At 39.3% G+C, this 12,872-nt stretch overlaps 1 protein-coding gene across 6 annotated transcripts in view; it reads left to right on the plus strand.

The window, feature by feature from the left end:
• The window catches only part of LOC139947288 (uncharacterized), a 116,544-nt gene that overhangs the window by 38,504 nt on the left and 65,168 nt on the right, over positions 1-12,872 (plus strand). The window contains exon 1 of one of the 6 annotated variants that reach the window (XM_071945185.1): positions 7,810-7,874. The exons of the other annotated variants lie outside the window; for them this stretch is intronic. The gene's annotated coding sequence lies outside the window, so the exon portion shown is untranslated. Of the gene's footprint in view, positions 1-7,809; positions 7,875-12,872 lie in introns of those variants that run through there. 6 annotated transcript variants of the gene reach the window in all.

The following is a 12,872-nucleotide window of genomic DNA, read 5'->3' on the forward strand; positions in this document are numbered from 1 at the left end:
GGGACCTGTTTCTCACAAAGTTTTATACTCTCCCCATTACTCGTAAACAAGAAAGGTTTTATGATAATAATTATTTTGAGTAATTACCAGTAGTGTCTAATGTCTAAACAAAATTATTGTAAAAAGTCGATTCTTAGATTTTCAGAACAAGCTTGCATAACTCGTCGGTTGTCATTGTTTTTACATTGTTTAATTGTGTTATTTGTTTAGTCAAGATAAATATATGAGATGAAGCTTAAACAATATATAAACTTTTATTTTGGACGGATGGGTGTACCAAAAGTTAACATCAGAACGTTTAGTTAGTGAAAAACACTGGGTTTTTTTTTTTTACCCTTTTTTATATTGCAATCATTAAATTAAATTGAATACAATATATTGAAAAGGAATGTTGGCATTTAAATGTTTCAGATTAATCTTTTAACTGCATTTTTGGAATTATTTCCCTTCACATCATTGTTTTTCATTTTTTGTTGCAACTCTCCTTTAATTGTGTATTTTTTTTTCCATTCTAATGTAAAAACAAAATCACCGTGGTATGTGAAATAATTTATGTTATTTTCCAACTATCTCCTTAGCACATCATTTTCAATTTCAAATTTATCTGGCCCAGTCCTACTTGCCACTAAATCCGAGCGTTGCAAGCGTTTATGTTTATACATCGTAGTCCCCAACGTGTGCAACTCTCCCGCCGTCTTCCATCGTGTTTTTTTTCCTTCCCCAAAATACAAGGCTTAAGTTTCCACTAGTCCCGCGATTTCACTGCAGCTTTTTAGCATAAACTGTCGATAACTGAGTTTCCTCCCTGCCTTTTTCATGTTTATGGAGAATTAAACACTTCCCATGAGATTGGTCTCCGGCTGTAAAGAGAGGGGGAGATGAAGAGAGGGCATCGAGCGTAGCTTCTCTCCCCGTTTGCATGTGTTTTTTCTCTTTTGCCTGTCTGTATTTTCTGTGTCCCGATGAGATCGAGTCCCCCCACCTGGGAGAGAAGGTTTTTTTGTCCCCATTCTTGCCGGGCCTTGTCAGGGACTTGTATGGCCGTTGTGCCTCGTATTTATTCTATCTGTTGTCCACTGTGTTTCGTTCCCTTTACCCTCAAATTAGATTTCAGGTTTTGTCGTTTTGAGACCGCTAATGATGAAGATGATTATACTGGGCGAGTTGTTGTGTGTTGGTGTGCCGGCAAAACGTCACCTTCACACGGCGAGTTTATAGACGCACCGGGCGTGTTGTAGATAACACAAGGCCCGTCGGTGATGTGTAGAAAACACCGAAGGGTGGTAGCACTAAACATCTTGGCTACATTTTTGTTCTTGTTAGCCCTTTTCATTTCTTTTTAAATGAAATATTAATGAGGGAAGATCTGGATGAGATGATGGAGCAATTCACGAAAGATTTAATTCCGAGCGGGCGGGAAGGCTCCCTTTAAAGCCAGTGCCGGGCTGGAATGAGTGATGACTCGGTGGGAATCAATCCACGTCGACCGGCAATTTCCCACCGGACTATTTTACACTCTTCCCCATCAGGATATCGTCAGTTACTCTTTTTTTCTTCTTTTTCTTGTGACTATTAATAACGAGTCCTGACTGAAGCACAGCGACAGACTGTTCGAGATTTAAGACTGTGGGATAGTCTAACCACTTAAACGGTTTAAGTCCTCCATGCTTCTTTTTCTCTCTTCCCGTCGTAGTCAGAAACGGATTTTTTTTTGTCTGGACTGTGGGATTACATAATCCCCGTGGTATCAGTCCACAAGGACCGTAAAACACAGGTCAGTTGACCGGGCAATTTGTCTCTATTCTACCCATGGATTTTGTTGATGAACAGCTGATTTCCTCCGCAGTGTGCCGTGGTTTTCCAAAGGCATGTTTTTGTGTGTGTGCCTTTAAAAAAACATACAGGTCTTTTTGGACTTTGCAATTGAATCTGTATTGTCCAAACAATATTAAATCAATACATACAACTTTAAAGGTAATTTCAATAGAATAAGGTCATCAACAACAGGACAATGCTTAACAAAGTTAACACTGCTCTAGAATTGCAAGGGTCGTGGGTTCGAATCCCACCCGAGTAACATGCCTGTGATATTTTTTCACAGGACTCGGGAAAGTACTGAGTATACAGTGCTAACACACATCGGTGTATGGGTAAAAACCAAAATTAATATTCTTTATCCCCGATGCAAATTTAACATCTATTATATCGTTGCGGTACCCGCTGCCAAAACATAGGATTCGAACTGCCTCTAGCTGCCGGCAACCTCGGTAGTCTAGTTGGCAAGACACTGCTCTAGAATTGCAAGGGTCGTGGGTTCGAATCCCACCCGAGTAACATGCCTGTGATATTTTTTCACAGGACTCGGGAAAGTACTGAGTATACAGTGCTAACACACATCGGTGTATGGGTAAAAACCAAAATTAATATTCTTTATCCCCGATGCAAATTTAACATCTATTATAAAGTTAACACACATGATACAGCATAAGGGTTGAGCAAGAGACATCCTACGAAATACAAGATTTAAAATGAGAAAGTTCAAGAAAGAAAAAGAAGAAGAAAAAAAAACACACTGAGACAAACACACAAACTCATGAAAATAAAAAAACGATTAGAGAGTAAGACTACTCCACTCGGATTCTTTGAAGTGACGTTAGATTTGAATGGGCTTCCAGTTGCCTGTATGCGTAGCCTCCATCCACGGTGAAGCCGCTCGGATGAAAGGGCGCAGACGAGAGAACCCCGTGGGTTACAGATTCGGTTGAAGTCTGAAGTACCAAGGGGCGCCATTTAGGCGGGAAAACACTGAAGCTCGGAAAATTGGACAGTTCTGTGGGGTGTGTGTGTGTGTTTGTGTGTGGTGTGCGCCTAGCCCTCAGTAATACGCATGGCTGTGAGGTTTCCTTTCATATATGCCGCATCGAATATTAAAAAAGATAATTTAAAAATTGAATTTCAATTATTGTTGTAAGCACTGTGCTGGTTCCTGTTCTATTTGTGGTAATGCGTTCGTTTGGGTGTGTTATTAGCCCCTGATGTCGTCATCAAACCAGATGTTTGTGTCACTGTACTGGAATGATTCCAACAGTTGTAAATTAAACTGTTTAAATGAACCTTTTGACCAAGATATGAAATGCTGAAGAGGTTATCAAACCATGTGGAAACGCCGTGTCGGTGAATAATCTTTGACTAAAAACGCAAATCTAATTTTCCAATAGAGACCAAATGTTTCATAAAATGGTTCTTCCCATAAGTGCCCTTGCAACTCTACACAGGGTGGCCTTTTAAACAATTTGTTAAACTTTACTTTGAACACACATCGGTGTATGTGGGTGTAAAGTCTAAATTAATATTCTTTACCCCAGTGCAAAATTTATTTAAACTTTTCTTTGCTAAAGAGACCACTTGCTAAGTAGAAACGTCACCACCACGTGCATTTGCAAAGTCAAAAATTTGAGTTTCAGAAGATTTCAAAAATAATGTTTAAAGACAGTGGACACTATTGGTAATTACTAAAAATAATTATTATCATAAAACCTTTCTTGATTACGAGTTGGGGAGGAGAGGTTGATAGTGTAAAACCCTTTGAGAAACGGCTCCCTCTGAAGCGACGATGTTTTTGAGAAAGAAGTAATTTTCAACAAATTTGATTTCGAAACCTCAGATTTAGAATTTGAGGTCTCGAAATCAAGCATATTCTGAAAGCACACAACTTCGTGTGACAAGGGTGTTTTTTCTTTCATTATTATCTCGAAACTTCGAGGGCCGATTGAGCTCAATTTTTCACAGGTTTGCTATTTTATGCATATTTTGAGATACACCAAGTGGGAAGACTGGTCTTCGACACTAACTATTAGTGTCTAATGTCTTTAATCAAAAACGTCTCTCTAAATATGAGACTTGTGAAATCTTGACAATCACAGATAATGTATACACGCTCTCTCAGTTCGGGTCGCAGCGTTTGTCGTTTAGCCCTTTGCAGTGTTAATATTTGACCGCGCGTGTGACTGTGAATATTAAAGACAGGGCCTGTCGGTATTCACAGTCAATGATGGTGCTAGGAGTCGGTTTATGTTTAACATAATATTTGACTTGACTCTTGAGTCGAAACGACTTAAGCGGTTCTCGAGACGTGTATTCGAGTAGCATAAGAGCACTTGGTGTGAGTGTTATACTGTTGGTCAGTAAACTCAATGGGTTCTTTATTTAACTCCAACCACCATAAGGAAGACATGGGGCAAAAGTGTAAGAAAGAACATGAATAAATGTATATTATACCATATATCAGTAATAACAGATGAGAACAGTTTTCAATTTGAAAGCTTGGTTTGGCGGGTAAACCTGACGAGTATTAACTCTGTGTAAACTAGTAGCGTATTCGTCCTCCGTATCCATTTTGATAAAAATTACATCAGTGTTATTTTAAAACACAAGATGTTGAGTTAAAATTCTCTCAAATGTATAAATGTGACAACACGCCTTATACACAAAAAGTACTTGAACGCACAACAAAATTATGCTCACCAGCCAAAGTACCATGCCAAATGTACAATATGTGACTGGTATCTTGCTCAATCTGCTTAGCGGAAATGTTTTAAGCATAATCCACAGCAGCTATGTGAAATTGGGCCCTGGTCGTATCGTATACTACACCACAGGCGATCCTTTTTTAAGTCAAAATGCCGGCTCGACTAGAAAAGGACACACTGGTGTGAGGTGTGTAAAGTAACACCCGAAGAAACAAGCCACTTAATTAGTAAAAGCAACAATCATCACTCGGACCCATTATTGAGAGAGGGGGGCCTTGAGAAACCAATGGGGGAAATAACAACTGGTTTCCCCCCGTCGGGTGGTTCACTTCCCGAGGTCACAGTGTCGACAATTTGCGGATATTTATCCCTCCTTGAATTATGGAAGAGACACAGTTACATGCTGGTGTGCCAGGGGGGCTTGATGTAAGGAACCCCGGGAGCCAGGTGTCGAAAATAACATTAAGGTCATTTAATTACGAGACAGGTTCAAAGTGGGCTTGCAGGGAAGGCAATTCTAACACCCCCCCCTTCTTAAAAAGAAGGAAAACAAATAAACGAGAGAGAGAGAGAGACGAAACTTATAAAACTATTCACACTAACTTTTTTAATATGAAACAGGCTTTCTTTATATTTAAAACAATGTACATTATGCTGAATAAAACCCTAATATGAAATCCCTATATGGACACTTTCGAAACAGCGTCTTCGGGTCAGGCTTTGGGCTTAGGCTACACTGCAGTGTTGAAAACGTGCGTTTAGGGCATGCACGTTTAGGACACGGGGGTTTCAGACTGGCCGGCAGAGCCTCAAACACAGCCCACGCCGAAACCGTGATTTCGAAAAGAACCATAGCTGATTGTGTTTACGGCACAGGCTGCCTTTATAAATGAAAACAATTGCAAGCTAAATGGAAAACGTAAACTATTTAGTTACGTACATTTTGCAGCAGATAGGAGCTGTGTTTTCGCAGCTTGCTGTGACCCCTGAACTCAGCGGAATCTCTAATAATTGGTTTCAGTGTTATCAATACTGTAGCCATAATATTAATTTGGTTCAGGTAATCGATTGACATTCCTAGAACAAAGGATTATGTTTGTTTAAAAAAAAAGGGCGACCAAGATTTATCACTGAAGATTATATAGGTGAGTAAGAACCTTATGAAGATGAAGGAAAGCAACACCAAATCGTATGTTCAGAACTATAGGTCCTTTGTGCAATTGTTATGAATTTCGTAGAAATGCTTTTGCATATCTTGGAGCTCCTGCAGTCGATTTCACGAAACTTTACGCAACTGCGTAAGTCAACTTACACCATAAACGTTGCGCAAGTGGACTTATGCAATTGAGAAAAGTTTCTTGAAATCGGCTGCTGGTAAACGGGCACACCTTTAAGAAGTACTCGTCACCAACATGTATGTTGTTAATCAAAACAAAGTACTGTTAAAGAGAAGAAACAAATACAATTTCGAAAAAACTATATTTATTATGCAACAACAACAACAACAACAACAACAACAAAACTAAATCCCCCACCCTACAAAACAGCACTTAAAAGTTCAATCTTTTATACATTAATTCTGATTTAGCCCCCAGTTAAAAAATTCCCCGAAATGCCAATATAATAGAGGTAATTACTCAGTTTATAAGGAGTTGCAAATGGACAAAAGATACGGCGGGCTACATCAGTCATTTTACCCCAGACAGTGATCGAGTGCTCATAGTTTGGAGGGACAACGCATACATAATTGTGGAGTGTTCATTCCAGATTTTGGCAAACATTTTAGTAGAAGCGTGAGCGGGTCCGGACGCCGGAGTGGGAGGAGGGGCCGTACGCCGTTTGTTTCCGTGACTTGGCACAAGGTGGACGTATTAACAAAGTCCCGGAATTGCGTTGGGTCGGAACACTGGTCCGTTCCATTACGGACTTATCATTTTATTTGTTTCACCTCGTATGTTGCTGTATATGAAGAGAGTGGCCGTGCAAAGTAGTCTTTATCGCAGACTACTTTATTGCAGAGTGTCCATTTTGTTTTAGCTTCATGTAGGAGTCAGTAAATGTGTTGGGAATCATTGGTTTGGCTACGGCTTATTGCACAGAGTGTCCATTTTGTTTTGTGAGTTCCACGTAGAATGAATATATTGGGAGTGGTTTGGCTATAAGGCTTATTGCACAGAGTGTCCATTTTGTTTTAGCTTTATGTAAGAATCGCAAATGTGTTTGGAATAACTGGTTTGGCTATGGCTTATTGCACAGAATGTCCATTTTGTTTTAGCTTTATGTAAGAATCGCAAATGTGTTTGGAATAACTGGTTTGGCTACGGCTTATTGCACTGAGGGTACATTTTGTTTTGTAAGTTCCACGCAGAATAAATGTATTGGGAGTGGTTTGGTGTACGACTTATTGCACCGAGGGTACATTTTGTTTTGAGCTTTACGGAGGACCAAGACATACTTTGGAAATCGTTGGTTTAGCTTCTTTTGGCTGAACCATCTGGAAATAAATTATTTTGTATTGTGTTATATGCATCATGGTTGGGTGTCGCAACGTGTGTAAGTAGGGAGGACGAACTTGCCAAAATGTGGCGTGGTTATTCAAGCAGGGGTGTTTGTAAGCCATAAAGTCATATGTTGCTAAATTCCAGTGGTATCTCTCACTGAGTAACAATAGCGACATTGACAATACAATTGAGTGACGAAAAATGGCAAAAACGCCCGTAAAAACAATCGAGTGACGAAAAATGGCAAAAACGCACGTAAAAACAATCCAGTGACGATTTTTGTTACTTGAGGCGGCAGTGTATGCATTCTGTTTTTTCTTCTAAGCAAATTATTTTCGATGATTCAACCTGCAATAAAAACATTGATACTCTGTTATGTTCATTAGCCACTAGTAACCATGTCCCGTGGGAACAGACTATTGGGTTGTATAAACCCTCCCCACCAGTTGTAGTGGGTTTCTTCAGGGGGGACACGTCCAGATTCCAGACCGGGACAAAGGCCTGAAAAACGTACCGTGCTTAGCGCCCACAAATCGGTGGGGACAAAACGTGATAAACACCGGTTTACTGGGCGAGACAATAACCCGAGAACGGCACGATTTACTCGTTTGCGCTGCCACGCATCCAGAACTGGTCAAAGATTATTTGTGAAGAGAAAGTTTTGACAGAATTTTAATTTTGTCACGATGTATTTTTTTTTCTCGTTTTTTTTTCCGGGGCTCGCTGATAATATAAGAAGGGTGGTTTAGAAGAAGGGTTGTCATTTAGGAAGTCAGAAATCTGCACTGTGTTTGGATTTAACGAGATTTGTATAGTGATTGTTAATTGCTATGGAACTGCAGTGGTAAGTTCATGTATCGGGTTGTATTTTTTATTATGGTGAGAATTTCCTAAGAGTGAGATGAAGGTTTCAGAGTCATTTAAAAAAAACCATATTTTTATGTACAACTGTGAAAGTCACTTGTCTGTGTTTGTGTGCGTCTCGTCGACACCGCCATGAGAAATTCTATGCCATGTCTCAATCTCATAGAATCGTTTTGTTTAACATTTTCTATGCAACTTGCAGGCTAAAATCTAGTGCGTTCATCGATACCGATGTGTCGGTTTTTGATAATCGGTTCATCGAAATAACCGATTTGTTGGAACACAGCGAGAGTTGGATGTACTGTTTCACTAGACTGCACCAAAGGTCGGCATTTTGTAAAGGTGTGTTTGGCATTTAAAAATGTGAGAGTAACAAAAGTTATTTTCTGATTTCACAGAGAATAACATTTGCAAGTAGTTTTATTGTAATTTTGTACGCCTAGATCTAACCCATTATTGGCGCGATATATATTCCTGTTCATGTTTGTTGTGTTGTCCTTCAGCCTTCGAGAAAGACTATACTGTATGGCCGAAACGTCAGGCTATTTTTGCGATATTTTTCTGTTACACAAAGGCGAATTTGGGTCGACGCGTTTGTCTCCAAAGCTTTTTGCAAAAAAGAAAATGTTTGCGTATTTATGACCTCAGAAATGCACGCGACGACAATCCACTTAAACACATTCGACATCACCTCGAAGCATAATGTCAATACCTAATGGTGGCTCATATACAACAATCTGTGAAAAAAAATGGGCTGCGGTTTTAAGAAGAAAAAAAATGAGAAGAACAATAAAAAAACAGCGTTGAATTGATGACCAAACATTATGGTCAAACTCGCCCGTTCTCTCTCTCTCACAACCCCGGGTCCGTCCGGCCCTACTGTCCCCGGCCCTCGTCACCCGAGACGCTAATAGCCCCGTCATGTTCCGGGACTGAGCAGCTATTCCTTTACACATCAACACAAGCGCACAGTCTTCCCGGTCTACTCAGAAAACAAACCTATACTCTCCGTACCTCATCTCTCTTTCTCCCGCTCTCATCTCATCCTAACTCGACGCGAACAAATATTTGACATGATTCAGGGGGAAGCAGGAGGGGATTGGGAATAGACAAATAAATACAGACATGATTTTTTCAGGTATACGGGGAGACAAAAATCATTCAGAGTATAGAAATTGTGTGTTTTCTGGTGAGAAAACTACAAAAAGGGGCAACGGCTTTGTGTGTGATTGTTTTGGGATTGTTTGTCATTGGCTTTAAAACGGTTTTAAAGAAATGTGACAGTAAATTATCAGACATGTTTCCTATACGGGAGAAACATCATTAAGAGTTATACAAATTGTGTGTTTTCTGGTAAGAAAACTACAAAAAAGACTTTGTTTTTCGATGTTATGTCTTGTTTGTCATTGGCTTTAAAGCGGTTTTAAAGTAATGTGATAATACAATTTATCAGTCATGAGATTTATACGGGAATAACATCATTCGAAGTTATACAAATAATATTGTGTGCTCTCCGGTTAGAAAACTACGAAAATGACTTTGTTTCTTAAATGCTTTGTTCTGTTTGTCATCGGCTGGAAAACAGTTTTAAAAGAAATGTGACGGTAATTTATCGTGAAATGTAAATCAATTATACAGTGTTTGTCATTAGCTTTAGGCAAAAACTAACAAGTTTACTAAATTATGTATCGAGTCTTTGATGGTATTTTGTGGATACATATATGCTGCCCAATATTCAATATTTTGTCATGTTTAATGATGCAGCACTAAATGTTTACACTGACGGTAAGGATGTTGAAATTGTTATGAGGGTTTTTGCGTCAGTTTATGACAATGTCAGTTGGATTTCTAGCGTCGAAGTCTTGTCTTTTTGTTGTCCTTTATGAATTTGGCATTTTTTTTAATTCTGATTGACAGCATTCAGAAATGCTTAATATTGTAACCTGGTACTAGTTTGTAACATGCACGGCATATCCCCCCTAATGTACAATCGCATTTGTATCAAATAATCGCCAACCCCATGATTCAACCATAACGGGCCCACAATCGCGGCGGGAGCCTTGGCCCAAGCCCGGCTCATTGCAGTCGCTTCGTCTCACTAAGTGATGCATTATCTACCGTTTTAGGACTTCTCCCAGCGGACCCTGGGGTTTCTAAAGGGGAGGGAGGGGTAGACTCGAAACGGCTTCCCGGGGATTAGAGACGTGGCTTCGGTACTGCGGTCCTCGGAGACCCTACGGCAGCCGTGACCGTGCATTGTGTGCATCCTATACCCCTTGTGATATAGGCTACAAGGCTATACCCCTTAAAAACTAGACAAAGTCCCGTATTAAGACAATGGCTTTTCCTTCCCCAGTCGCCCTATAATACTATTCTTATCTGCGATGTTTGCATACTGGTTGCTCTATTCATGTCCACTGATTGCCATAAACAGGGCCTAATTGAATTAAACTTACCAGTAGCAAAAAATAAAATGCTTTTTTAAGGAACTTTGGGATTTATCGAAGGTCAAGATTAAGAGTGGCGATATTTACCTAGAAGTATGCTACTGGGGATTGCACAATGCTTCTTTTGTACATCTGTCATTTTCTCAAATAGAGAAACATCGAGGCATCGTCCATCCACGGTCATATCAGTCAACAACCACAGACAATGTTCTTGCCGAGCTGTCGCCATATTGGTCATGTTTCATGTGTTCGATAGCGAACGCATGTTATTCAACCGTACATTAAGGAGCCAGACTATTTCTCCGCTCCAGCCCCCGTTGGGATTGATTTGAATGCCGCGATGGAGGGTTTCATAAGATGCCAGACGGTGATTGGCTGAAATTTAAATTGAGGAGTTTCAATATTCATGATGACATGCCTTGTGTATGATGGCTCTTAGATTGTTTTTAAATTATCAAATAAAATTCATCACAAACGGGCTATACATGGAGTATGTAATACCACTTTCATGTAATCTTAAAAAGTAATGCGAAAGATCTGAAGTTAAATAGAAAAGTATTTCATAAAAATTATTGTCAATTTGGATCATTTTGAATAAGTAATTTTGTGAACACAGTAAAATATGCGCAAAATTTCACCAATAATAATGTTGCGGGTAGAGACTGTGAACATGTGAAATAACTTGTTACCTCGTAAACCCGAGTTATGGTTTTGTTTTGACTGAGTGGTTGGTGCCGTCCATCTTGTCTCGCTTGTCTCGCGTTATGTAAGAGTGATACCTTTGGGTGTCATCGGCTCGCAGGTGGACGTTGCGTGAAGCATGCGCATGCGTGGTGATTTGGGTACCATGACGTCACTGTTACGCCAAAGATCCGATTTCCACAAGCAACTAATATTTGCATCGACGCGTAAGTGATTTGTATTTTTTATATCACATTTTGTTTCATTGCAAAATTAATATTGAATCGATTGCTCACTTAACTAATCATATGGCTATAGTATTATAAAGAAAAGTCATATTGGATGAACTAATGTTTTTTTTTTTAAACACCCGGTAATTGAGTGAATATTTTGTCAGCTCTGAGCAGAAAGAACGAGTTCTTATGAGTCCTACTGCTCTGACTTGGTCTTTCTTAGGGGACTGTGTCATTCTAGGTCTTGAGAGGCCTTTCTGCTCTGAGATGACTATAGGTCGTATAAGTCATTCTGTTCTCAGCCAACTGTGTCTTTCTTGGTAGGGCCTTGTCACACGAGGCAACTTTTGCAGGCAACTATGAGAACATTCAAGTGTGACTGTCTTTTCTTCCTCGAGATTGCGTGTAACTGGTTTCACCTGTAAATTGCCTCGTGTGACATGGCCTTCTGCTCGGAGGAGCAAACTGTGTCTTTCATGTCTTGCCTTTCTGCCCCAAGTCAACTAAGTCTTTGTATGTCGTATAGGTTCTTTAGCTTGGGAATTTAGGTCTTAGAGTTCTTTCTGCTCTTGCGCATTCTGGTGTGTGCTAGAAAATACTCGTTTAAATTTTGAGCATTGATTATTAATTTATAATTACAACAAAATCCTCAAACAAAACAGCTGTTCATTGTCGTCTTGGGGGTACAGGTTAAGCTACTGAAAAACACCAATTTCCTCCAAACTAACCAATGATGAATCTTGTGGTTTCCAATCACCCCTTCAATTGTCAACGTTTACTAGATTTATGTTTGTTCGTCGGGATCGTTTTATTCGTGAATTTATTTTTCTGGTGACAAGTGATGAAGACATTCTGATCCCCTTGCTTAGGTACTTACTTGTTGTCTTTGGTCATTTTCTGGGAATCTGCTGTTTGCATTACTGCGATTTGTAAGAGAAAGTGGTTCTTTTGGGTAAATGTTATTGTCGATCCTGAATCTGTCGTCACTCTCATGTCATGCAAACTCTGAGTCACTTGACATTTTTCTTGGAAATAACACTTGAAACTGTGGAGATATTTCGCACTTGGGTAAAACACTTGAAGTATAAGATTTGGTTGAACAAAAATTAACTGAGGTTAAAACTACTTGTAATGGCAGGCATAATTTGTGTTTCTAAAATGCAAGTTGTATTTTAACCCAATCTACCCATATAGAGCATTAGAGACAACACTTATTTTGTTAAACAATATTTGTCATGAAACATTTCCCTCACAAACATACCAGTGTATGGTATTATTTTCTTCGGCATGTAATAGTATATAAACCTCGGCAAGTATATAAACCCTGTAAGCAGAAAGAAAGTTGAGTTCTTAGAACATGATAGTCACGAGCAATGGGTAAACAAAAAACTTTCCCCAGTAAACTAAATTATATATGCAATACGTTTTTATTTCCATGTATTGCATTTTTTCAGCGATATGTTACCCATCATGTCTGAATTGTTGTTACTCACGAATTCAAGAAATTTGTTCAAGCAACTCTTCACAGAATTTGTTGTTATTATGGTGTTGGAAATTACAATTGTGTTTTATTTTGTTTACCACGAACAGCAGCGAAATGTGGAACTATTTGTGTCT

This window comes from Asterias amurensis, chromosome 14 (assembly GCF_032118995.1).
Source record: "Asterias amurensis chromosome 14, ASM3211899v1".
NCBI lineage: Eukaryota > Metazoa > Echinodermata > Asteroidea > Forcipulatida > Asteriidae > Asterias > Asterias amurensis.